General features: G+C 49.4%; 1 pseudogene; it reads right to left on the reverse strand.

Moving 5' to 3' along the window:
- Nucleotides 1-1,278: 1,278 nt before the first annotated feature.
- LOC120648187 overlaps nt 1,279-27,287 on the reverse strand; it is a 59,810-nt pseudogene continuing 33,801 nt past the window's right edge.

Here is a 27,287-nt window from a genome sequence, read left to right on the forward strand (position 1 = left end):
TCCTGTTTTTAGCCTCTTCAATATCTATTATCTTATTATTTGGCCAACAAACGGAGCCACCACATTCGCTCTCAAGGCCTAAAAATTCTCACGTTAATCGGAGAAAAATAGAAAAATAAAAATTATCCACCACTGCCATTATGATAAAAACGGAGCCACCACGTTCGCTCTCAAGGCCTAGAAATTTCCACGTTAATCGGAGAAAAATGGAAAAATAAAAATTACCCACCACTGCCATTATGATAAAAATTAGACTAAAATACTCTTGTGCCTAATTAAAAATCACCTACCAATGCCATTATAAAAAATTAAATATAAAATATCATTTAGCTATGTATCAGGCCTAGAAATTCCCACGTTAATCGGAGAAAAATAGAAAAATAAAAATTATCCACCACTGCCATTACGATAAAAATTATCCTAAAATACCCCTGTGCCTAATTAAAAATCACCCACCAATGCCATTATGAAAATTTAAATATAAAATATCATTTAGCTATGTATCAGTTACAAATATATACTATTAATAAAAACTAAAGCTAACAACAATAAATCAAAATAAAATGAAAATAAGAATAATTATCTGCATAATATTATTAAAGTTCAACAAATCAAATTATTATTATAGGTAGATCATAGTTGAATTGTTTTAATCAACAATAAGACATAATTTACGATAAAGAACAGGATGATGTATGGTAAAAAAATAGTATAACCTTTAAGTAAGAATACAACGACATGCAGTTTTTTGAATTTTCAATACTAGCCGCGCAAATGCGTGGGCTATACGCCTAGTTTTGTACAAACCAAAAGGAGACTTCATCTGAGGAAAACAAATTTCGCCACTATTTTTTTGAAAAATGTTGAGACATTTTTCCAATTGTTGTTTTTACTACTGAGGCATCATTTTGAGCGATGGATTGATGTCTGAAATATCGCAGGTGGTATTAAGAGTGAAGAGGCCATGATCGGGAAGCTCCAGAACTTTTAGTCAAAGATAATAAAAAAAATACAGAACTCATCTTTGTTTCATAAGGTAACATACCCATGAAAAAGAATACGTTCAACACCATTCGCTGTTTCATATTGATAAATTTAAAACGGCATAAATTTGCAGGAAAACAGATTACGATGCTAAAGGGCTAGATACATCTAGCCAAGCAAGCAAGTGCGCAGGCCACCCGACTAGTAGTTACAGAGTACGAAGGTATTGATAGAATAGAATTGCACAATCAGGCAAAAGTTTCAAAGCCGCCTTCTCGTCCTGCATTTTCTCCCCTACGTACCCTTGTAATATCTCTCGGACTCCTGTGTCATGGTTTCAATCTCCTCTTTTGTGAGACCCACGTTTTCATTTGTTATGGTGATCTTGTTCTTCAGTCCCGTTGTCATGTCCTTGGCTGACACGTTCAAGACTCCATTCACATCAATGTCAAACATGACGTTGATCTGGGGCACGCCCCTCGGCGCCGGGTTGATGCCGGCGAGCACGAACTTGCCGAGCAGGTTGTTCTCCTCGGCGCTCTCGCTCTCTCCCTCGTACACCTGGATGACGACGGCAGCCTCGTACTCCTAGAGAGAGCGGCGTGACGTCCAGCAGCAGCGCCGACGGTGATTCCGTCCGAGCCTGGTTGGCAGCATCGATGGCGGCTCCGTACGCGATGGCATGGTCAGGGTTGATGCTCTGGCAGAGCTCCTTCCCATCGAAGAAGTCCCGTAGCATGCTCTGCACCTTGGGAATGCGAGCGGAGCCGCCGGCAAGGATGATGTCGTGCAGAGGCGAAGCCAGCTAAAATCGGCAACGGTGTCTTACCTGCTGCGTACTGGGGTCTTTATCTTTGGCAAACAGTGCAAAACAGTATTTCTCTCTTGTTTTGCACAAATTCATCGGGGTCCGCAGACCCCAATGGCAAAGGGCAGCTCCGCCACTGATGTCGTGGACGCTGCTCCTGTCTATTTGGCATCGCGAAGGCATTTCTTGAGAGCCTTCAAGCACTTGCGGAAGAGGTGCTTGTTGAGCTCCTCGAAGTCAGAGCGGGTGATGGTCTCAGAGAAGTCGATGCCACCATGGAGCCCGTCCACCTCAATGGTGGTCTGCATCCAGGAGGACAGCATCCTCTTCGCCCTCTCGCAGGCATTCCTCAGCTTTTGCATCGCCTTCCGGTTAGTTCTTATGTCCATCTTCTTGTGTTTCCTTATGAATGTCCGAACAAAATTGAGGAACGATCGAGTACTCTATCCTGCCTATGATGAGTGAATTGTCAACCGTGCGTGTGATCGTGTGCTTGGTCTTTGGATTGCAGGTACACGGGCGTCGAGTGCCGACGGGGAGCTGCCGTGGAGGTGCTGTGGCCGATGGACCGTGCGGTGGACGGCGGTGAAGGGCAGCCGGGACCGGAGCTCGGACCGGGCGGCAGCTGTGGCGTCCACTCCTGGATCGAGGCGCAAGCGGCGACGGAAGGCGGGTTTCTTGGTTTGCGCCACAAAACCAAGGAGGCGGACGGCGGTTGAAGACGTCAAGTCGTGGAGGCACGAGCGTCGGTCTCGGGACTGGCGGAGGCGACGGGCATCGACGGCGTATAGGGCCTCGCTGCGGGCGAGGAGGTGACGGGCGTTGGGCGGCGTCTAGGGCCGTCAGAAGGCCGAGGCGGGAACGGCGTCTAGAGCCACGGCGTGGAGGCGGGAATCTTCCCGCGCGTGAGGTTTTGGCGGTTTTCTCAAAACCGGCCACCTACCCGGGTTCCGCGGATCCTCCAAAACCGCGGACCAGATCTTCATCAAGATGGCAGCATCATGGAGAAGACTTCGCTTCGAAGAAAGAACCTCAGCCGTCAGATGGGATCATGTATAGGGGGATACTGCAGACCAACCGGTCTGACCGGTCCCTGGCACCGGTCTGACCGGTCTCCGCGGGTATAAATACCCCTTCACCTGTATTAGGTCGGGTGGCTTTTGTATCTCGTCCGTGAATTGCTCTTTCTCCCAGGCTGCCACCCCTGTGTGTCTCTCCCCCCGTTCTTCTCTTTAGAGTAGAATTAGTCCATGGATTTGTGAGACTTTGTGTTGGATTTGATTGGGAAAGGAGGCCCTATCCTCCTCGTGCCCTCTGGGCTTTTTGAATCAATCCAATCCCCTCATTTTGTGCCCTTGTGTGATGGATTTTGATTTCGTTTTTGGTGCACAAGATTGCGAGGATTCTATGAGCTCTTTGTTGTGATTCCCGTGATTCTAGTTCTATCCCAAACCCTCTGGAATCACGAACTCTTTCGAATTTGGATTTCTTGAGGTCTTGAGAAAACCCCACCCCTTTTGATCTCATCCCGAAATTCTCTTGCTATGAAGATCTTTAGGGTGAAATCCCTTGTGGATATGTTCACGGGGTAGGTACGAAGCTCTCCTCCAAGTTTCATCAGATTTGGACGTGATTTGCTCGAGATTCGTGGTTTGAAGACTTGTTCACGAGTTTTTCTGGGTGCCGACCGGTCAGACCGGACAGCGAGACCGGTCAGAACGGTCTAGCCGTGTTCAGGCCCCGACCGGTCAGACCGGTCTGTTGCACCGGTCAGACCGGTCCAGGCAGACAGAGATCTGCTGTTTTTCCGACTCGCTTCCTATTTGCTTCGTGGTTTCGCTCGCACGTTCGAGGCCTTTTGTGTTGGTTTAGCTTTTCCATAGCTACTCCAAACTTTAGTCAGAACGCTTGAGGGCTTGGGTGATTTTCGGGATATAGGCCGACGATTTGAATTTCGGAAGAAATTTTGATCGGCTCCCATTCACCCCCCCCCTCTAGTCGCCGGCTTCGGTCCCTAAAAAATGAGACACCATTGCTTTGTCGAAGTCCAACCCTGTAACATCCCGAAAACTCACTAATTTAAACCATGCGCTAAAACTGTTTTGCTTAGTCGTTGAGCTCGACTCTCCCTTAAACCGCGAACCCTGGATTTTTTCTCCCGAACGACCGACGCCCGAATTCATTTCGCGTCCCATCTCTCCCCATCCAACGCGACGCGTCGCGACCGGCCGCCGCGAATCTCGCCCCTCTTTTTTTCCCTCTCTCCTTTTTCCCTCTCTCCCCTCCTGGCTGCGTGCCCCACCTCCCGTGGCCGCACTCCACGCGTGGCCGACCGCGGCTGCGGTCGCTGCTGGCGCGCACCGCCCCCCTCCTTTTTCCTTTCTCTCTTTCCCCTTTTCCCCATTTTCTTTTTCTTCATTTCTTTTTCCATTTTTCCATTTTCTTTCTCTTTTCTCCAATTATATTCTATTTTTTTCCTTTTCTTTTTTTCTCTTTCTCTTTTCCCTCCATCTCCTTCGTTTCTTCCCTCTCTCTCTGCTCCCAAGCACCGCCAGGCCCGGCTCCCTCCTTCCCCGCCGCGCCTGCCCCGAGCCGCCTCCCGCTCCCGGCCGCCCGTGCCACGCGCCCGGCCAACCTCCCCTGCCCTACTCCCGCACCCGAGCACGCTCCGCGGCCACCGTCCGCACGCCCACGCCCCCGTTCCCGCACGAGCGCGCACGCCGCGACGCGCGCACGAGCTTGCCACGCCGAGCCGTGCCACGCCCCGGCCCGGCCTCGCCCTCACTCGCCCACCACGCCAACCTGCTCCCCGCGTGCCCGTGCGCGCACCTCCCCGGCCCGCTCCCCGCTCAGGCCACGCACGCCCCGAGCACACCCCCTGCCGCTCACCGTCTCGCCGCCCGCGCGCACGCGCCCGCACCGCCTTGCCCTCTGCGCACCACGACGCGGCCACCTAACCAGCGCCCCGCCATCACCGCCTCGCCGCACGTCGCGACGCCCGCCGCTGGCACCTCGCCCCGGTCCCGCTCGCCCTGTGTCCACGTGCACCCGCCGCACTGCGCGTCGCCTAGCAACAGCGCCGCCGCAGAGCCGCCGCCTCGCCGCTCGCGCCAAGGCCAGCGTCCAGCCTCCCCCTCCACGTGCCATAGTGGGCGGCCTCGACGCCCTCGCCGCTGCATGCCGCTCCGCGACAACCTAACGTGGCCGCCCGCCATTAATCCCACCCGCAAGGCTCGCCGGCCGCCATCACCGCCTCCTCCACTCCACCGCCTTCCCGCGGCTATAAAAGGGACCCTAGCCCCGCCTCCAAGCCCACCTCAACCTCGCCGACCCCTGCGCGCCTCCTCCTCACAGCTCACAGCGCCGCCGCCGCACGCCGCTAGTGCCGCCGCCTGCTCACGCTGACCCGCCTCCTCGCTGCGCCCCGAGCCGAGGTGAGCGGGGGGATCAATCCCCCACATCCCACTGCCCCTTTTCCCCCTACCCCGAGCCGCCGCCAAGCCCCCACGCCGCCGAATCGCCGGCGCCGAGCGCCGCCCCCCCCTCCCCTGTTCTGGTCGCGAGAAGGGGGAAGAAGAAGGGCAATTATGCCCAGAACCCCCTCCCCTTTCTTCTATTTCCTTAAGAACCCTTCCACCTCTTGATACTTTTGCAAATAGAACCCCTCCTTTAACATAATTCGAAGTAAACCCTTCTCTCATGTCAAAACATTTATAATCAAGCCCCTGACCCTTTTTAATTAACCCAAGAAGTTTCTAAAATGCGAACCAAGCCCTTGCCTTCCCAAATATAATTACAAATAGGTCCCTAGATCATTATTTAACTCCAAAACCTTTATAAAACCTATCATTTCATGTAGCAAACGACCTCTGATCAACCCGAAACTTTACCACGTCTCTCATAACCAAGTCTTGGCCATTCCATTAGGAAACCACTCGAAAATATTACTCCATACTCCATATTTTATGTGTTCCCGATTCGAGCTCAACGATAAAACTTTTATTTCTGCGTCTTGATTGTGTGCTTGTTTGTCTGCATCATAGATCACGGTGTGAACGAAGGAGAGCCCGCTAATGAGCAGTACTGCGAGCAAGGGAATGAGGATCAGTTCCACGACCCCGAGCCCGAAGGACAGGACTTCCCCGAAGGCTACGAAGACGGCAAGTTCAATCCCATCCTTTTGATGCATGTTTCTGTCCTAGTTTTTATAAACACAACCCAATGGCCGTTTTATAAAATTGCATATGTTTTGATTGCATGAAAACACGGTTGGATAGCCACCCCTTGATTTGTGATGACCATTCCTTGACCACCTTGATTAATGTCTGATCTTGCTTGGACGTTAATCGACATTAGAACGCTTAGGACTTTACTCATAATATTATTTATTTTATAAAGAAAATGTGTGCGTGTGGGATGGGATAAATGTGGTGTTTTTGTAAAGAAAGTTTAGACGGGATGGATGGCATTTCTACGGATTTGCCATTTGGTGTGCTCGTGCCAATGTGGCAGGGCAAAGAAGGGAGATATCCATCTTGTCGTGCCTAAGGACCGAGTTGGTGTGTCATCTCACCTGACTCCACCTTCGTGCAAACCACTCGACCGTTGAATGGGCAACGGCGTAGCATAAATCCCACTAGTTGGTGTGATAGCCATCAGGAGGGCTGAGAGCAACGGGTGACCAAGGAGCAGGGATATGCTCAGTGTGACTTATACCCCGGTTATACCTCAGAGTTAGGTCGATGACCCCTTGGTGAATCCCGTGATGGCTAGTCAGGCTTAGCTAAGGTGGGTAATGGCTATGTTGGGATCTACACCGACACGACGGTGTTCGAGTTGTGGTATCCTACTTGTGGGTAAAGTTGCACACCTCTGCAGAGTTAAGAATCTATTCGAATAGTCCGTGCCCACGGTATTGGGCGAGTTATGGTGTGGTCACATAACTAGTGTTTAATTGGGATGGGCTGGTGTGAGTTGTTTTGGAATTGTGTCCGGCAGTTGTGCCGTGTGCTACGACGGACGGGGAGTCCGGTAGCAGTTTAAAACTTAAACTCCGTGTTACTCAAAACAAAAACTGGTTTCTGAAATGTTTTCTGCTAAATAAATGTAACACCCCTGTGTTAATCGTCTCGCTAATCTTGAGTTAAACTCGCTAATCGTGGACTCAAATTCGTCGTTAACGCTAATCGCGTTCGCTTAGTAAACATCTACTTAGCTGTGTTCGATCTCGTTTTTGTCCTTGATCCGAGCCTCAAATCAACTTTCGCCCAAAATGAAAGTTGTAGATCTTCTTTTTCTCTATAACTTTTATTTTGGCCAAATTTCATGTTCCCATATGAAATTTGGAGTTTCAACTGTTCAAATTCGAGCCAAAATCATTAAACGAAGAAACAGTGCATCTCCAGTGATAGAAATGCTTTGCTAAATAGGATTTCGGTAAAAGCCGAGTGATTGCTGTCACTCGCGAGTTTAGGATCTTGATCCCTTAGCTTTGGCTTGAAATGAATTGTTGAGTAAAGAAAAATGGAGACCGGGCGGAAATGAGTTGGTTTTGGTATGGAATGGATGGAAAGTTAGCTCCGCCTGTGTCGATTGAGGACCGTTCCGTTGTTGGCAGTGCTGATCGAGGATTGAACAGTACTAACCACATACCGGAAGTAGGAGGTAGTCGAAACCGGTAAGCTGTGTACCACCTTACAGCGGTGATTTGAATTCCGCCATGCTACGCTGGGCGTGGGAGTTGGCGGGTGTTGGATAGGATGCCGCCTCCGGGTTCTCCGGGAGTTCACTGCGAGGGGCCCATCACCTGGGTTTTAGCAGGCGTAGTTCAGATGCCGTGGTAATGTGGAAACAGTTGACGCGAGTGGCCCGACGGGGCTTGCATGTGTCGTGTGAGTTAGGTCCACCTTGCAAGGTTAAATCGGATCGATTCGCCGTGACTCGCGGTTATGAGAGCCTTGATCTCTTTGTCACATCGTAGTAAGAAGTGAAATAAGTCTTGAAAGGTAGCGATGGAATGTATATCTGTTGTTCTAAAAGATAATCAGTTCCACCATGTGTGTTTTAGATGAATAGGCGAACTTAGTAATACTTGGTATACTAAACGGAGCTAAAATACTGAAAGTAAGGATTCACTTTTAGCAGCCTTTCAGCAAAAGAACTCCAGAGCCAAAAAGCCTTGCATGTCTAGGTAATGGGCTAAGTATACCCAAGGTCGGGTAAGCCTTGCTGAGTATTAGTATACTCAGGGTTGTTGTTGTAACCCTTCTGAGCAGGTTGTGTCCCGGCGAGCTTCGAGGAGATCTGTGCGTCCTGGATTGGACAGTCGCTTCCTCCAGGTTGGACCGTCGAGTGGGCCCCGTCTTCCCCGTGAAGATTGGGCAGGTTGGCGTCACATCGGTGGGCAGGATGTGGAGCTCACCTTTTATCGTCGTCGTAGCTATCGTAGTGTATTTCGAACTCAGTTTTAAACTTCCGCTGTGCGTTTGAACTCTGTTGTTTGTATTTAAGACTTTTATGTAAAACTGGTGTTGTAAATTAATTTGAAGATTTCTGTATGCGGGTAACACCTGTGCTCGTCTTCGTACGGGTCTAAGTGCAATTGTGATCCTGGAGTACAGTAGTTTAATCGGGATTTTACCCGACAGCCTGTCAGGTTACACCGTTTTAAGTGCATAGTAACTGGATTAAGTATTAAGATGATGGTTAGTGCATTTAAGCCGGTCTAATTTGGACGGTGCTGCTACAGCTGGCATCAGAGCTCTAAATTGCACTGGGGTGATTACCTTGCAACGATTTAAGGTTTTCGAAAAGTTGACGCTAGATGCGCTAAGGAATAGAATAGATAGTTCGTATGCCCTAATTATGTTGTATAAGTTAGGTGGCAACTAAGTATCTATTTTATTCCAGCACTTCCAGCTTTTACTTTTTGTTAAACCTTATTTCGGTAACGACGCACCTACGCTGAGGTAAGCAAGGTAAGCATTCTGGTAGTCCTTAGAATAGCCCACGTGTTTCATACGTGCGCGGGTCCCGTATGTTGAGCATACGAGGAGGTGATAAGGCTCAATTCAAATGAGCCTGTCGCTATCTGCCGCCTGATATGGAGTGCGGATTTCATGTCGTGTGATTGTGATCACGGCCATTTCGTAAGGCAATGTTACGAGATGTAAACCTGTCATGCGGTTGGCCATGACCGTGACCCTTGGGACACGTCTACCCTTGGATGTCCCGTAAGGCGAGTGTACGGGAAGTGAATACGTTGTTATGACGTATGCATCGCTGCCCATTCAGCGTCGAACGTCTGGGTGCCATCTCTATAGTGGATGGTAATGTATGTGTGAATATGTGGGAAACTGCATATGCGTTACCCGTGTGGTGTAGGACACATGGGGGCCGTTCGTGTGTGCTGGCACGAAGGGTCCAGAAGTGGATATTATATCTGTCTCTGTGCTTTTCTGCAGGAAACTAACCACGTAAGCGCGTTATAAAATCCTTGATCGTAGGAACGACTAGTCTATATATAGGGAGAGTACGTAAATGTGTCACCAATTGCCCTCGTATACCATATTTGGTACTTGTTTGGGTGAGAAACGCTAGAACGTGGCATGCATCTTGCATTCCTGAGTTGTTGTTTATTTTTGTTACCTTCGGTTGCGCTTCACAAAAATTTATTTGGATCACCATGTTTTTACTATGTGTTCTTAAAAATTTATTTGTGTTGTGTTGCCAGTTTAAACCTGTTTCTTTTGAAAACTGTCACTTACGTCAGCGCTATGTGTTCTTACAGATGGCTAGCTTCACGCACGTGATCGTGGACGCTGAGGGTTGGGCGCATTCCAGTGCCCTCCACACCGGCCACTTTCCTCGTCTGCTGTGGCAGATGCTCAGGGCGTTTGACTACACTGAGCCCCCACAGTACTCCGGACACGAGTCTAGCTTGCTGGGCACCGAGCGCTGTCAGATGGTTGTGAAGATTCCTGCTTGCCCCGCTCGCTTGGACTGGGACTCGTGGCAGCTCACTGTCTATGGTAGGAAGCTGGCAGACTCCTGGGAGATTGCAGCTAGGAGGGCCATTGAGGAGTTCTCAGAAAAGCATAATGCAGAGGTGATAGATACTCCTTACAGTGTGTTTCCTCTGAGGGATGAGACCACTCAGGCCTATGCAGATCGGGTTAACCGCAACCTGAACATCATGATGCCCGACTACAGTGTCAGGACAGCACTCTCGTTCAGCTACTCCTCAGCTTTGAGCAACATGTATGAGCAGCTTCGTGAGGAGAATGCGATATGCAGGAGCAAGGCTCGAGAGGCTCACCTCCATGAGCAGCACATGATTGGTACCCAGGACAAGATCAAGACCCTGAAGGCCAAGTCTAGAGCAAGGAAGATCAGGATTCAGGAGTTGCAGGAGGAGTTAGAGAACAGGACTCAGATGGTGCAGCACCTTGAGGGGCAGCTTCAGCAGGCCCAGGAGTGGATTGAGGATGCCCAGGCTCAGGTGCAGGCAGCAGCAGAGATGGAGGCTGATGCAGTAGAGGAGGAGCCAGAAGAAGAAGAAGAGGAAGAGGACCCTGAGGAGATCGAGGGAGTGTCTGGAGTCGAGTCGGGACCTGGGACTCCGTGAGGACGTGGATGGATAGTGTTGATTCTCCCCTTGCAGTGTAGCCTTACTGTAGGATAGTTGGGTAGGATGACCAACATAGAGCTTTAGGCTAACCTTGGGTTGAGAATTCTTTTGTGGCTCAGTAGTTCGAGTCATGTAGGATAACCCTCCTAGTGTGGTGTGTAGCCGGGTCGTGTAAGACCCCGTAGTGGTGTGTTGTAGGGTCGTTTGTGAACCCTTCTCCCATGTTAGTTTGTTGCCGTAGCACGGCTTGGGTTGTACTGCACCTTGTTCCAGCTGAAGCAGCGTGGCTGCTTATTGTAAATTTTACTTCCGTAATGATCTTTTCTGTCAGTGTGTGAAATTTCAGCTTTGAGTTGCGCTTTGATCGTCTTCAAAACTGAAAACTTGTGAGCGATGTTTAGTATTGCATACGTTAGAACTACTCTGGACAGAAATTGTTGGGTGAGACGGTTTCAACCGAAGCAAGTAAATTTAATTCCCTTGGTGAACCATCTCGCGAGAGAAATGATTCATGCCGTGTGTTCATATTATATATGCACATTCTTTACTTGCATGGATTAGTCTTGCTAGCGAAATGGCTAACCAGGGGAATGATTCTTTTTGCAGATGGGTGATAATCATGACAATGACAATCACGAGGCACTGCCCCAGCAACCTCCCTCTTTGGCTCAAGCTGTTGCAGCTCTTATCGCCGACCGCAACGAGCAGACGGAGTTGATAAGGCAACTGGTGCAAGCCCAGGTCAATGCCGGCAGAGGTCGACATGCTCCCCCGCTAGCACCAGCAGAAACTGACTATGTCGGTTTTCTGGCCACCCAGCCACCTCTGTTCCACAAGGCCGATGATCCCCTTGAGGCTGATGCCTGGATTCGCACCATTGAGGATAAGTTCAGCATCCTCAATTGCACAGAGATGGACAAAGCCGCCTTTGCAGCGCAACAGCTGCGAGGACCTGCGAAAATATGGTGGGTCAATCATAAGGCTTTACTTCCCGCTGGTACACGTCTCACTTGGGATGAGTTTGTGGCAGCGTTTAAAGCTCACCACATCCCTACGAGCTTAATGAGGCGAAAGATGGCAGAGTTCCTAGCCCTGAAACAAGGGACTAACACCGTGCTGCAATATGCTCAAACCTTCAATCAGCTATCTCAGTACGGCGGTTTTCATGTGGATACTGATGAGAAGAAGCAGGATTGCTTCAGAAGGGGACTCTGCACAAAACTTCAGGACAAGCTAGCCCTCACCACATGCAACAACTTTACCGATCTGGTTAATAAAGCTATCACTCAGGAAGATGCCACACTGGCGCACAAAGCTGATAAGAAGAGAAAAGCACCTGCTGGATCCTCCAGCAATGCACCCCAGAGGTACAAGCTGGTTCAGACAGGGAATCAGCAGGCTTCAAACCGTCCTCCACAGCAGGGCCGTTGGGTCGCTAGGCCACCCCAGCAACAGCAGCCGTGGGTACCTCGTTTCCCGACACAGCAGCAGAGGCCCCTAATGATACAAGCTCCACGCCCCACCAACTACCCTTGTTACAATTGTGGTAACCTGGGGCACTTTGCACGAGACTGCCATCTGCCACCTCGGCAGAATATCTACAAGACTCCAGCACTGAGTCAAGGTTCCAGCCAGATGGATCAGAAAAAGAAGATTGTACCTGCCAAGACTGGTCGTGTGAACTACACCACTCTGGAGGAAGTTCCGGAGGGCACCCAAGTGATGGCGGGTACGTTCTCCATTAATCAATGCCCTGTTACTGTGCTATTTGATTCTGGAGCATCTCATAACTTTATCAGTGAAGCATGTGTGACACGACTTCACTTACAAGTAACATGCTTAGAGAGACCATACATTATTCAGACACCTGGCACCCGATTAAATGCTGGACAAGTAGTTCGAAATGTTCCCCTTATCTTGGGTGGGAAAAATTTTCCACTCACTCCCATTGTCCTTCCAAGCCAGGGGATAGATATCATACTTGGAATGAATTGGATGAAGAAGCATGGCGTTATCATCAATACCTCTTCTCGTATTCTTCAGTTCAACTCTTCCATGTATGGTTCTATGGACATTCATCTTTCCCAGCATGCAATTCCAGCCACTGTCATATACCATTTGGAGGGGAAAGTTCTAGAAGTAATTCCGGTGGTTTGTGAATACCCCGATGTGTTTCCGGAGGACTTGCCAGGCATGCCTCCCGATCGGGATATTGAGTTTGTCATTGAGTTACAGCCTGGCACAGCCCCCATATCTCGAAGGCCATATAGAATGACTCCCAGTGAGTTAGCTGAATTAAAAATCCAGTTACAAGAGTTGCTGGATAAAGGCTATATCCGACCGAGCACCTCACCTTGGGGTTGCCCGGCTCTGTTCGTAAAGAAGAAAGATCACGGGCTGAGGCTATGTGTGGATTACCGACCTCTAAATGCAGTCACCATCAAAAACAAATATCCACTTCCTCGTATTGATATCCTTTTTGATCAACTAGCCGGAGCTAAGGTATTCTCAAAAATAGATCTTCGATCTGGCTATCATCAGATAAAAATCAGACCGGTGGATATACCAAAAACAGCATTCTCTACTCGTTATGGGTTATACGAGTATTTGGTGATGTCCTTTGGATTAACCAATGCTCCAGCGTATTTCATGTACCTCATGAATTCGGTATTCATGCCGGAGTTAGACAAGTTCGTCGTGGTCTTCATTGATGACATCTTGATCTACTCCAAGAATGAGGAAGAACATGCCCAGCATCTTCATATAGTACTTCAGCGTCTGAGAGAGCACCAACTTTATGCCAAATTCAGCAAGTGTGACTTCTGGCTGAAGGAAGTACCATTCCTCGGTCACGTCATATCTGCTGAGGGCATCTCTGTGGATCCCAGTAAAGTACAGGATGTACTCGATTGGGAAGCTCCCACTTCAGTTCCTGAAATCCGCAGTTTCTTGGGTTTAGCTGGGTATTATCGACGATTTATTCCAGAATTCTCCCGAATTGCGAAGCCGATGACTGAACTTCTGAAAAAGGGTGTCAAGTTCTATTGGAGTAATCAATGTGAGGAAGCTTTCCAGAAATTGAAGACACTTCTCACTTCTGCTCCAATTTTGGCCCAGCCTGATACTACAAAACCTTTCGATGTCTACTGTGATGCCTCAGGCACAGGACTCGGCTGTGTCTTGATGCAGGAGAACCGAGTGATTGCTTATGCTTCTCGATCACTCAAGAGGCATGAAGAAAATTATCCCACTCATGATCTTGAATTAGCAGCTGTGGTCCATTCACTGAAGATCTGGCGACACTATCTCTTAGGTTCATTGTGCAACATCTATACCGATCACAAGAGTCTCAAATATCTTTTCACTCAAGCTGATTTGAACATGCGTCAAAGAAGATGGCTTGAATTGATTAAAGATTATGAACTCGAAGTGCATTATCATCCTGGCAAGGCGAATGTAGTTGCCGATGCGCTGAGTCGCAAAGCTCACTGTCATTGCATCTCAGCTATACCATTAAGCGAATCTCTTTGCTTTGAAATGGAAAAGCTGAACTTAAGTATTGTACCACATGGCACATTGACTCATCTAGAGCTTACTCCTACTCTTCGCGATCTCATCATAGCGGCACAAAAGCAAGATAAAGGGGTGAAGGAAATTCAGAGAAGACTATCAGAAGGAGACCCTAGAGTGAATTGCTTCCACCAGGATGCTGAGAATGTGTTATGGTTCAAGAACCGATTAGTGGTGCCTAAAAATTTTGAGCTCAGAAAACAGATCCTTGATGAAGCCCATACTTCACGACTATCAATTCATCCGGGTAGCAACAAGATGTACCAAGACCTGAAGCAACGATTTTGGTGGACTCGGATGAAAAGGGAAATAGCCAAGTATGTGTCAGAGTGTGATATCTGTCGAAGGGTTAAAGCCAGTCATCTCAGACCAGCTGGGACTCTTCAGCCCTTGAGTATTCCAGAATGGAAATGGGAAGATATAAGTATGGATTTCATCGTCGGCTTACCTCGAACTCAAAAGGGTTACGACTCTATTTGGGTTATAGTGGATAGATTGACCAAGTCGGCACATTTCCTCCCAGTTAAGACGACGTACTTGACCAAGCAATATGCGGAATTGTACATGGATCGTATACTATGTTTACATGGTGTGCCAAAGACTATCATTTCCGATCGAGGAACTCAGTTCGTTGCCCGTTTTTGGGAGCAATTACATGCTTGCTTGGGAACACATCTTATTCGCAGTTCTGCATATCACCCTCAAACAGACGGTCAAACCGAGAGGATAAATCAAATTTTGGAAGATATGCTCCGTGCTTGCGTCTTGACCTATCCACAGAAATGGGATCAATGCTTGTCGTTAGCTGAATTCTCTTATAACAATAGTTATCAAGAAAGCATCAAAATGGCTCCATTTGAAGCATTGTATGGTCGTCGCTGCCGTACACCTCTCAATTGGTCTGAAACAGGGGAAAGAACAATCTTTGGGCCCGACATGGTTCAAGAGGCCGAAGAACAAGTTCGCCTTATCCAAGCCAACTTAAAAATTGCGCAATCTCGACAGAAGAGCTATGCAGATAAAAGAAGAGATCCACTCGTCTTTAAAGTCGGTGACTATGTCTATTTAAAAGTATCACCTTGGAAAGGCGTGCAAAGATTTGGAATAAAGGGAAAGCTAGCTCCTCGCTACATCGGTCCATATCCAATTGTGGAACGATGCGGTCCTGTGGCTTATCGGTTGGATCTTCCAGCGAACCTTTCTGCGGTTCATAACATCTTCCATGTGTCACAACTCAGACTGTGCCTTAGAGTTCCGACGGAAGCTGTAGAAAGCGACTCGATTCAATTAGAATCTGATCTCACTTATCCTGAGCATCCTATCAAGATTATTGATCAAAAGGATCGAGTTACTCGTCGCACCACCAACCGATTCTACAAAGTTCAATGGAGTAATCACTCCGAAGATGAAGCGACTTGGGAGAAGGAGGAATTTCTGAAATCCAAGTATCCGGAGTTTTTAAACGCTCATCCAGGTAATTCGCCTTCGAACCCTCTCATCTGTCTTTATTCCTTCATGCCTGAATCTCGGGACGAGATTCTTTTAAGGGGGGAAGGCTGTAACACCCCTGTGTTAATCGTCTCGCTAATCTTGAGTTAAACTCGCTAATCGTGGACTCAAATTCGTCGTTAACGCTAATCGCGTTCGCTTAGTAAACATCTACTTAGCTGTGTTCGATCTCGTTTTTGTCCTTGATCCGAGCCTCAAATCAACTTTCGCCCAAAATGAAAGTTGTAGATCTTCTTTTTCTCTATAACTTTTATTTTGGCCAAATTTCATGTTCCCATATGAAATTTGGAGTTTCAACTGTTCAAATTCGAGCCAAAATCATTAAACGAAGAAACAGTGCATCTCCAGTGCTCAGCACTGTGCACGCCCGCGCCCATACCGGCGACTGAACGCCGGCAAGCGCGTCCACGCGTCGGCAATCGCGCCCGACGCCGCTCTTCTCCTCTCACGGTCGCCTCGAAGCTTCCCGTGCCGTCCCAATCCTCCTTCCTCCTTCCTCTGAGCTAGGTCGAGCTCGAGCGAGCGAGCAGAACCGAGCGACATCGCCGTCGTTCGTCGCTCCGGCCAACCCTCGCCGCCCCACCTCAATCCGTCGCACTCCGAGCTGCGCGACCCCGCCCCGAAGCTCCTCCATCCCTCCACGAGCGCGGCCGTGCCCTACCCCGGCCAAAGTCGAGCTCCAGACCGTGGCCACCATTGCCGTCGCCCCGAGCTTCGCCGCCCCCACGTCGAGCACCACCTTCCGGCCTTCCTTCGCGCAAAACGAATCCCCGGTGAGCTTCCCCGCAACCTGCTCTCGCTCCCCGACCCTCTCTTCACCCAAATCCGCGGCCGCCACCGTCGGAGCGCCGCCGTGCCGCCGCGAGCACGCCGGCCGCCGCCCGCACACGCCGCTAGCCCCCTCTGCTCCTCCCTGGGCGCCACCTTCGCGCGCCCTAGGGCCACCCGGGCTCCCTGGAGCTCGCGCCGCCCGCCCTCGCCGCCGGCCGGCCCGGGCCACGCCGGAACACCGGCCGCCGCCCGCGCGCCCCGCCCTGCGCCGCCGCGGGCCGCCGCGCCCCGCCCTGCGCCGCCCTACGCCGCGCGCCCGCGCCTGCCTCGCCGCCCTGCCCCCCCCCCCCCGGCCGCCTGGCGCCTCGGCCCGGCCGCCGCAGCGCCGCTGGCCGGCCCCGCCGGCGGGGAGCGCCGCCGCGGGCTGCGCCCGGCCGCGCGCCGCCCGTGCGCGCGAAACAGAGGAGGTGGGGGGCGAGCCTGGGTCCCTGGCAAGTGGGGCCCGGCTGTCAGCGCCCCCCCCCTTTATCTTTTATGTTTTCTTTCAATTATTTCAGCTGATGATTCATAATTGTGTAGAAATTCACACAAAAATGCGAAAAATGCCAAACAAATTTTTGTTAGGTTTCTAAAATCAGGATCTTCAGAGGAAAAATACTTAATCATGCATTTTATCACTTTTTCTCTGATGAAAAATTCAATTTGTGTTTAACTTAGTTTATTTTGTACCACTTGTTTTGTTACTCTAAAAATTATGAAAAATTTGCAGTGGATTACTCATTTCATGTATAGTCCACTGTAAAAGTTTCAGGGCCTGTTGCTATGCACTTTTAGGTAGCTCTGTTTATACTTCGCTGGCTTGCTAGGGTTAGTTATTTTGTTTCGTGCATGCAAAGCAAATTCCTGTTAATCCATACTAACCTAAGTCGTTTTAGTAGTTGTTTTCGAAGGAAACACTTCAGGCTAAATGTTTAAACCTTGTTTTCGCATCGTAAGCTCTTATGCATTGCTCTGTGTCCTATCTGTTGCATGACATATTTTATTCGTGTAGACGCCACGACCGACGCTGTCCACGAGCTGATCGTTGAGCCGGTCCAGGAGCCACGAGCAGAGGAGCAGCAGCAGGTCGCCGTTGAGCACGCTCCAGCAGACCTAGTTAACCCCGCTGACTTGCAAGGCAAGCCCCGGAGCATAACCCTAATTTAAATTATTCAGTGTTTATTTAAGTATTGTGCATTTATGTTCTAGGAGTTGAATGGAACCATAGTATGCATGTTTCCCTAGGTACCGTGGGCCTATACTAGTATGCAGGTGTCGATAGAAATGCTTTGCTAAATAGGATTTCGGTAGAAGCCGAGTGATTGCTGTCACTCGCGAGTTTAGGATCTTGATCCCTTAGCTTTGGCTTGAAATGAATTGTTGAGTAAAGAAAAATGGAGACCGGGCGGAAATGAGTTGGTTTTGGTATGGAATGGATGGAAAGTTAGCTCCGCCTGTGTCGATTGAGGACCGTTCCGTTGTTGGCAGTGCTGATCGAGGATTGAACAGTACTAACCACATACCGGAAGTAGGAGGTAGTCGAAACCGGTAAGCTGTGTACCACCTTACAGCGGTGATTTGAATTCCGCCATGCTACGCTGGGCGTGGGAGTTGGCGGGTGTTGGATAGGATGCCGCCTCCGGGTTCTCCGGGAGTTCACTGCGAGGGGCCCATCACCTGGGTTTTAGCAGGCGTAGTTCAGATGCCGTGGTAATGTGGAAACAGTTGACGCGAGTGGCCCGACGGGGCTTGCATGTGTCGTGTGAGTTAGGTCCACCTTGCAAGGTTAAATCGGATCGATTCGCCGTGACTCGCGGTTATGAGAGCCTTGATCTCTTTGTCACATCGTAGTAAGAAGTGAAATAAGTCTTGAAAGGTAGCGATGGAATGTATATCTGTTGTTCTAAAAGATAATCAGTTCCACCATGTGTGTTTTAGATGAATAGGCGAACTTAGTAATACTTGGTATACTAAACGGAGCTAAAATACTGAAAGTAAGGATTCACTTTTAGCAGCCTTTCAGCAAAAGAACTCCAGAGCCAAAAAGCCTTGCATGTCTAGGTAATGGGCTAAGTATACCCAAGGTCGGGTAAGCCTTGCTGAGTATTAGTATACTCAGGGTTGTTGTTGTAACCCTTCTGAGCAGGTTGTGTCCCGGCGAGCTTCGAGGAGATCTGTGCGTCCTGGATTGGACAGTCGCTTCCTCCAGGTTGGACCGTCGAGTGGGCCCCGTCTTCCCCGTGAAGATTGGGCAGGTTGGCGTCACATCGGTGGGCAGGATGTGGAGCTCACCTTTTATCGTCGTCGTAGCTATCGTAGTGTATTTCGAACTCAGTTTTAAACTTCCGCTGTGCGTTTGAACTCTGTTGTTTGTATTTAAGACTTTTATGTAAAACTGGTGTTGTAAATTAATTTGAAGATTTCTGTATGCGGGTAACACCTGTGCTCGTCTTCGTACGGGTCTAAGTGCAATTGTGATCCTGGAGTACAGTAGTTTAATCGGGATTTTACCCGACAGCCTGTCAGGTTACACCGTTTTAAGTGCACAGTAACTGGATTAAGTATTAAGATGATGGTTAGTGCATTTAAGCCGGTCTAATTTGGACGGTGCTGCTACAGCTGGCATCAGAGCTCTAAATTGCACTGGGGTGATTACCTTGCAACGATTTAAGGTTTTCGAAAAGTTGACGCTAGATGCGCTAAGGAATAGAATAGATAGTTCGTATGCCCTAATTATGTTGTATAAGTTAGGTGGCAACTAAGTATCTATTTTATTCCAGCACTTCCAGCTTTTACTTTTTGTTAAACCTTATTTCGGTAACGACGCACCTACGCTGAGGTAAGCAAGGTAAGCATTCTGGTAGTCCTTAGAATAGCCCACGTGTTTCATACGTGCGCGGGTCCCGTATGTTGAGCATACGAGGAGGTGATAAGGCTCAATTCAAATGAGCCTGTCGCTATCTGCCGCCTGATATGGAGTGCGGATTTCATGTCGTGTGATTGTGATCACGGCCATTTCGTAAGGAAATGTTACGAGATGTAAACCTGTCATGCGGTTGGCCATGACCGTGACCCTTGGGACACGTCTACCCTTGGATGTCCCGTAAGGCGAGTGTACGGGAAGTGAATACGTTGTTATGACGTATGCAGCGCTGCCCATTCAGCGTCGAACGTCTGGGTGCCATCTCTATAGTGGATGGTAATGTATGTGTGAATATGTGGGAAACTGCATATGCGTTACCCGTGTGGTGTAGGACACATGGGGGCCGTTCGTGTGTGCTGGCACGAAGGGTCCAGAAGTGGATATTATATCTGTCTCTGTGCTTTTCTGCAGGAAACTAACCACGTAAGCGCGTTATAAAATCCTTGATCGTAGGAACGACTAGTCTATATATAGGGAGAGTACGTAAATGTGTCACCAATTGCCCTCGTATACCATATTTGGTACTTGTTTGGGTGAGAAACGCTAGAACGTGGCATGCATCTTGCATTCCTGAGTTGTTGTTTATTTTTGTTACCTTCGGTTGCGCTTCACAAAAATTTATTTGGATCACCATGTTTTTACTATGTGTTCTTAAAAATTTATTTGTGTTGTGTTGCCAGTTTAAACCTGTTTCTTTTGAAAACTGTCACTTACGTCAGCGCTATGTGTTCTTACAGATGGCTAGCTTCACGCACGTGATCGTGGACGCTGAGGGTTGGGCGCATTCCAGTGCCCTCCACACCGGCCACTTTCCTCGTCTGCTGTGGCAGATGCTCAGGGCGTTTGACTACACTGAGCCCCCACAGTACTCCGGACACGAGTCTAGCTTGCTGGGCACCGAGCGCTGTCAGATGGTTGTGAAGATTCCTGCTTGCCCCGCTCGCTTGGACTGGGACTCGTGGCAGCTCACTGTCTATGGTAGGAAGCTGGCAGACTCCTGGGAGATTGCAGCTAGGAGGGCCATTGAGGAGTTCTCAGAAAAGCATAATGCAGAGGTGATAGATACTCCTTACAGTGTGTTTCCTCTGAGGGATGAGACCACTCAGGCCTATGCAGATCGGGTTAACCGCAACCTGAACATCATGATGCCCGACTACAGTGTCAGGACAGCACTCTCGTTCAGCTACTCCTCAGCTTTGAGCAACATGTATGAGCAGCTTCGTGAGGAGAATGCGATATGCAGGAGCAAGGCTCGAGAGGCTCACCTCCATGAGCAGCACATGATTGGTACCCAGGACAAGATCAAGACCCTGAAGGCCAAGTCTAGAGCAAGGAAGATCAGGATTCAGGAGTTGCAGGAGGAGTTAGAGAACAGGACTCAGATGGTGCAGCACCTTGAGGGGCAGCTTCAGCAGGCCCAGGAGTGGATTGAGGATGCCCAGGCTCAGGTGCAGGCAGCAGCAGAGATGGAGGCTGATGCAGTAGAGGAGGAGCCAGAAGAAGAAGAAGAGGAAGAGGACCCTGAGGAGATCGAGGGAGTGTCTGGAGTCGAGTCGGGACCTGGGACTCCGTGAGGACGTGGATGGATAGTGTTGATTCTCCCCTTGCAGTGTAGCCTTACTGTAGGATAGTTGGGTAGGATGACCAACATAGAGCTTTAGGCTAACCTTGGGTTGAGAATTCTTTTGTGGCTCAGTAGTTCGAGTCATGTAGGATAACCCTCCTAGTGTGGTGTGTAGCCGGGTCGTGTAAGACCCCGTAGTGGTGTGTTGTAGGGTCGTTTGTGAACCCTTCTCCCATGTTAGTTTGTTGCCGTAGCACGGCTTGGGTTGTACTGCACCTTGTTCCAGCTGAAGCAGCGTGGCTGCTTATTGTAAATTTTACTTCCGTAATGATCTTTTCTGTCAGTGTGTGAAATTTCAGCTTTGAGTTGCGCTTTGATCGTCTTCAAAACTGAAAACTTGTGAGCGATGTTTAGTATTGCATACGTTAGAACTACTCTGGACAGAAATTGTTGGGTGAGACGGTTTCAACCGAAGCAAGTAAATTTAATTCCCTTGGTGAACCATCTCGCGAGAGAAATGATTCATGCCGTGTGTTCATATTATATATGCACATTCTTTACTTGCATGGATTAGTCTTGCTAGCGAAATGGCTAACCAGGGGAATGATTCTTTTTGCAGATGGGTGATAATCATGACAATGACAATCACGAGGCACTGCCCCAGCAACCTCCCTCTTTGGCTCAAGCTGTTGCAGCTCTTATCGCCGACCGCAACGAGCAGACGGAGTTGATAAGGCAACTGGTGCAAGCCCAGGTCAATGCCGGCAGAGGTCGACATGCTCCCCCGCTAGCACCAGCAGAAACTGACTATGTCGGTTTTCTGGCCACCCAGCCACCTCTGTTCCACAAGGCCGATGATCCCCTTGAGGCTGATGCCTGGATTCGCACCATTGAGGATAAGTTCAGCATCCTCAATTGCACAGAGATGGACAAAGCCGCCTTTGCAGCGCAACAGCTGCGAGGACCTGCGAAAATATGGTGGGTCAATCATAAGGCTTTACTTCCCGCTGGTACACGTCTCACTTGGGATGAGTTTGTGGCAGCGTTTAAAGCTCACCACATCCCTACGAGCTTAATGAGGCGAAAGATGGCAGAGTTCCTAGCCCTGAAACAAGGGACTAACACCGTGCTGCAATATGCTCAAACCTTCAATCAGCTATCTCAGTACGGCAGTTTTCATGTGGATACTGATGAGAAGAAGCAGGATTGCTTCAGAAGGGGACTCTGCACAAAACTTCAGGACAAGCTAGCCCTCACCACATGCAACAACTTTACCGATCTGGTTAATAAAGCTATCACTCAGGAAGATGCCACACTGGCGCACAAAGCTGATAAGAAGAGAAAAGCACCTGCTGGATCCTCCAGCAATGCACCCCAGAGGTACAAGCTGGTTCAGACAGGGAATCAGCAGGCTTCAAACCGTCCTCCACAGCAGGGCCGTTGGGTCGCTAGGCCACCCCAGCAACAGCAGCCGTGGGTACCTCGTTTCCCGACACAGCAGCAGAGGCCCCTAATGATACAAGCTCCACGCCCCACCAACTACCCTTGTTACAATTGTGGTAACCTGGGGCACTTTGCACGAGACTGCCATCTGCCACCTCGGCAGAATATCTACAAGACTCCAGCACTGAGTCAAGGTTCCAGCCAGATGGATCAGAAAAAGAAGATTGTACCTGCCAAGACTGGTCGTGTGAACTACACCACTCTGGAGGAAGTTCCGGAGGGCACCCAAGTGATGGCGGGTACGTTCTCCATTAATCAATGCCCTGTTACTGTGCTATTTGATTCTGGAGCATCTCATAACTTTATCAGTGAAGCATGTGTGACACGACTTCACTTACAAGTAACATGCTTAGAGAGACCATACATTATTCAGACACCTGGCACCCGATTAAATGCTGGACAAGTAGTTCGAAATGTTCCCCTTATCTTGGGTGGGAAAAATTTTCCACTCACTCCCATTGTCCTTCCAAGCCAGGGGATAGATATCATACTTGGAATGAATTGGATGAAGAAGCATGGCGTTATCATCAATACCTCTTCTCGTATTCTTCAGTTCAACTCTTCCATGTATGGTTCTATGGACATTCATCTTTCCCAGCATGCAATTCCAGCCACTGTCATATACCATTTGGAGGGGAAAGTTCTAGAAGTAATTCCGGTGGTTTGTGAATACCCCGATGTGTTTCCGGAGGACTTGCCAGGCATGCCTCCCGATCGGGATATTGAGTTTGTCATTGAGTTACAGCCTGGCACAGCCCCCATATCTCGAAGGCCATATAGAATGACTCCCAGTGAGTTAGCTGAATTAAAAATCCAGTTACAAGAGTTGCTGGATAAAGGCTATATCCGACCGAGCACCTCACCTTGGGGTTGCCCGGCTCTGTTCGTAAAGAAGAAAGATCACGGGCTGAGGCTATGTGTGGATTACCGACCTCTAAATGCAGTCACCATCAAAAACAAATATCCACTTCCTCGTATTGATATCCTTTTTGATCAACTAGCCGGAGCTAAGGTATTCTCAAAAATAGATCTTCGATCTGGCTATCATCAGATAAAAATCAGACCGGTGGATATACCAAAAACAGCATTCTCTACTCGTTATGGGTTATACGAGTATTTGGTGATGTCCTTTGGATTAACCAATGCTCCAGCGTATTTCATGTACCTCATGAATTCGGTATTCATGCCGGAGTTAGACAAGTTCGTCGTGGTCTTCATTGATGACATCTTGATCTACTCCAAGAATGAGGAAGAACATGCCCAGCATCTTCATATAGTACTTCAGCGTCTGAGAGAGCACCAACTTTATGCCAAATTCAGCAAGTGTGACTTCTGGCTGAAGGAAGTACCATTCCTCGGTCACGTCATATCTGCTGAGGGCATCTCTGTGGATCCCAGTAAAGTACAGGATGTACTCGATTGGGAAGCTCCCACTTCAGTTCCTGAAATCCGCAGTTTCTTGGGTTTAGCTGGGTATTATCGACGATTTATTCCAGAATTCTCCCGAATTGCGAAGCCGATGACTGAACTTCTGAAAAAGGGTGTCAAGTTCTATTGGAGTAATCAATGTGAGGAAGCTTTCCAGAAATTGAAGACACTTCTCACTTCTGCTCCAATTTTGGCCCAGCCTGATACTACAAAACCTTTCGATGTCTACTGTGATGCCTCAGGCACAGGACTCGGCTGTGTCTTGATGCAGGAGAACCGAGTGATTGCTTATGCTTCTCGATCACTCAAGAGGCATGAAGAAAATTATCCCACTCATGATCTTGAATTAGCAGCTGTGGTCCATTCACTGAAGATCTGGCGACACTATCTCTTAGGTTCATTGTGCAACATCTATACCGATCACAAGAGTCTCAAATATCTTTTCACTCAAGCTGATTTGAACATGCGTCAAAGAAGATGGCTTGAATTGATTAAAGATTATGAACTCGAAGTGCATTATCATCCTGGCAAGGCGAATGTAGTTGCCGATGCGCTGAGTCGCAAAGCTCACTGTCATTGCATCTCAGCTATACCATTAAGCGAATCTCTTTGCTTTGAAATGGAAAAGCTGAACTTAAGTATTGTACCACATGGCACATTGACTCATCTAGAGCTTACTCCTACTCTTCGCGATCTCATCATAGCGGCACAAAAGCAAGATAAAGGGGTGAAGGAAATTCAGAGAAGACTATCAGAAGGAGACCCTAGAGTGAATTGCTTCCACCAGGATGCTGAGAATGTGTTATGGTTCAAGAACCGATTAGTGGTGCCTAAAAATTTTGAGCTCAGAAAACAGATCCTTGATGAAGCCCATACTTCACGACTATCAATTCATCCGGGGTAGCAACAAGATGTACCAAGACCTGAAGCAACGATTTTGGTGGACTCGGATGAAAAGGGAAATAGCCAAGTATGTGTCAGAGTGTGATATCTGTCGAAGGGTTAAAGCCAGTCATCTCAGACCAGCTGGGACTCTTCAGCCCTTGAGTATTCCAGAATGGAAATGGGAAGATATAAGTATGGATTTCATCGTCGGCTTACCTCGAACTCAAAAGGGTTACGACTCTATTTGGGTTATAGTGGATAGATTGACCAAGTCGGCACATTTCCTCCCAGTTAAGACGACGTACTTGACCAAGCAATATGCGGAATTGTACATGGATCGTATACTATGTTTACATGGTGTGCCAAAGACTATCATTTCCGATCGAGGAACTCAGTTCGTTGCCCGTTTTTGGGAGCAATTACATGCTTGCTTGGGAACACATCTTATTCGCAGTTCTGCATATCACCCTCAAACAGACGGTCAAACCGAGAGGATAAATCAAATTTTGGAAGATATGCTCCGTGCTTGCGTCTTGACCTATCCACAGAAATGGGATCAATGCTTGTCGTTAGCTGAATTCTCTTATAACAATAGTTATCAAGAAAGCATCAAAATGGCTCCATTTGAAGCATTGTATGGTCGTCGCTGCCGTACACCTCTCAATTGGTCTGAAACAGGGGAAAGAACAATCTTTGGGCCCGACATGGTTCAAGAGGCCGAAGAACAAGTTCGCCTTATCCAAGCCAACTTAAAAATTGCGCAATCTCGACAGAAGAGCTATGCAGATAAAAGAAGAGATCCACTCGTCTTTAAAGTCGGTGACTATGTCTATTTAAAAGTATCACCTTGGAAAGGCGTGCAAAGATTTGGAATAAAGGGAAAGCTAGCTCCTCGCTACATCGGTCCATATCCAATTGTGGAACGATGCGGTCCTGTGGCTTATCGGTTGGATCTTCCAGCGAACCTTTCTGCGGTTCATAACATCTTCCATGTGTCACAACTCAGACTGTGCCTTAGAGTTCCGACGGAAGCTGTAGAAAGCGACTCGATTCAATTAGAATCTGATCTCACTTATCCTGAGCATCCTATCAAGATTATTGATCAAAAGGATCGAGTTACTCGTCGCACCACCAACCGATTCTACAAAGTTCAATGGAGTAATCACTCCGAAGATTGAAGCGACTTGGGAGAAGGAGGAATTTCTGAAATCCAAGTATCCGGAGTTTTTAAACGCTCATCCAGGTAATTCGCCTTCGAACCCTCTCATCTGTCTTTATTCCTTCATGCCTGAATCTCGGGACGAGATTCTTTTAAGGGGGGAAGGCTTTTGTTGTAACACCCCTGTGTTAATCGTCTCGCTAATCTTGAGTTAAACTCGCTAATCGTGGACTCAAATTCGTCGTTAACGCTAATCGCGTTCGCTTAGTAAACATCTACTTAGCTGTGTTCGATCTCGTTTTTGTCCTTGATCCGAGCCTCAAATCAACTTTCGCCCAAAATAAAAGTTGTAGATCTTCTTTTTCTCTATAACTTTTATTTTGGCCAAATTTCATGTTCCCATATGAAATTTGGAGTTTCAACTGTTCAAATTCGAGCCAAAATCATTAAACGAAGAAGAAACAGTGCATCTCCAGTGCTCAGCACTGTGCACGCCCGCGCCCCATACCGGCGACTGAACGCCGGCAAGCGCGTCCACGCGTCGGCAATCGCGCCCGACGCCGCTCTTCTCCTCTCACGGTCGCCTCGAAGCTTCCCGTGCCGTCCCAATCCTCCTTCCTCCTTCCTCTGAGCTAGGTCGAGCTCGAGCGAGCGAGCAGAAACCGAGCGACATCGCCGTCGTTCGTCGCTCCGGCCAACCCTCGCCGCCCCACCTCAATCCGTCGCACTCCGAGCTGCGCGACCCCGCCCCGAAGCTCCTCCATCCCTCCACGAGCGCGGCCGTGCCCTACCCCGGCCAAAGTCGAGCTCCAGACCGTGGCCACCATTGCCGTCGCCCCGAGCTTCGCCACCCCCACGTCGAGCACCACCTTCCGGCCTTCCTTCGCGCAAAACGAATCCCCGGTGAGCTTCCCCGCAACCCTGCTCTCGCTCCCCGACCCTCTCTTCACCCAAACTCCGCGGCCGCCGCCGTCGGAGCGCCGCCGCGCCGCCGCGAGCACGCCGGCCGCCGCCCCGCACACGCCGCTAGCCCCCTGCTCCTCCCTGGGCGCCACCTTCGCGCGCCCTAGGGCCACCCGGGCTCCCTGGAGCTCGCGCCGCCCCCTCCGCCGCCGGCCGGCCCGGGCCAGCCGGACACCCGCGCGCGCCCGCCCTGCGCCGCCTCGGGCCGCGCCCCGCCCTGCGCCCCCCTTCGCGCCCGCGCCTCCCTGCCGCCCTGCCCCCCCCCCCGGCCCCTGGGCCCCGGCCGGCCGCCGCGCCTGGCGGCCCCGCCTCGGGGAGCGCCGCCGCGGGCTGCGCCCGGCCGCGCGCCGCCGTGCGCGCGAAACAGAGGAGGTGGGGGCGAGCCTGGTCCCTGGCAAGTGGGGCCCGGCTGTCAGCGCCCCCCCCTTTATCTTTATGTTTTCTTTCAATTATTTCAGCTGATGATTCATAATTGTGTAGAAATTCACAGAAAAATGCGAAAAATGCCAAACAAATTTTGTTAGGTTCTAAAATCAGGATCTTCAGAGGAAA

This window comes from Panicum virgatum, chromosome 9K, assembly GCF_016808335.1.
Source record: "Panicum virgatum strain AP13 chromosome 9K, P.virgatum_v5, whole genome shotgun sequence".
Classification (NCBI taxonomy): Eukaryota; Viridiplantae; Streptophyta; class Magnoliopsida; order Poales; family Poaceae; genus Panicum; species Panicum virgatum.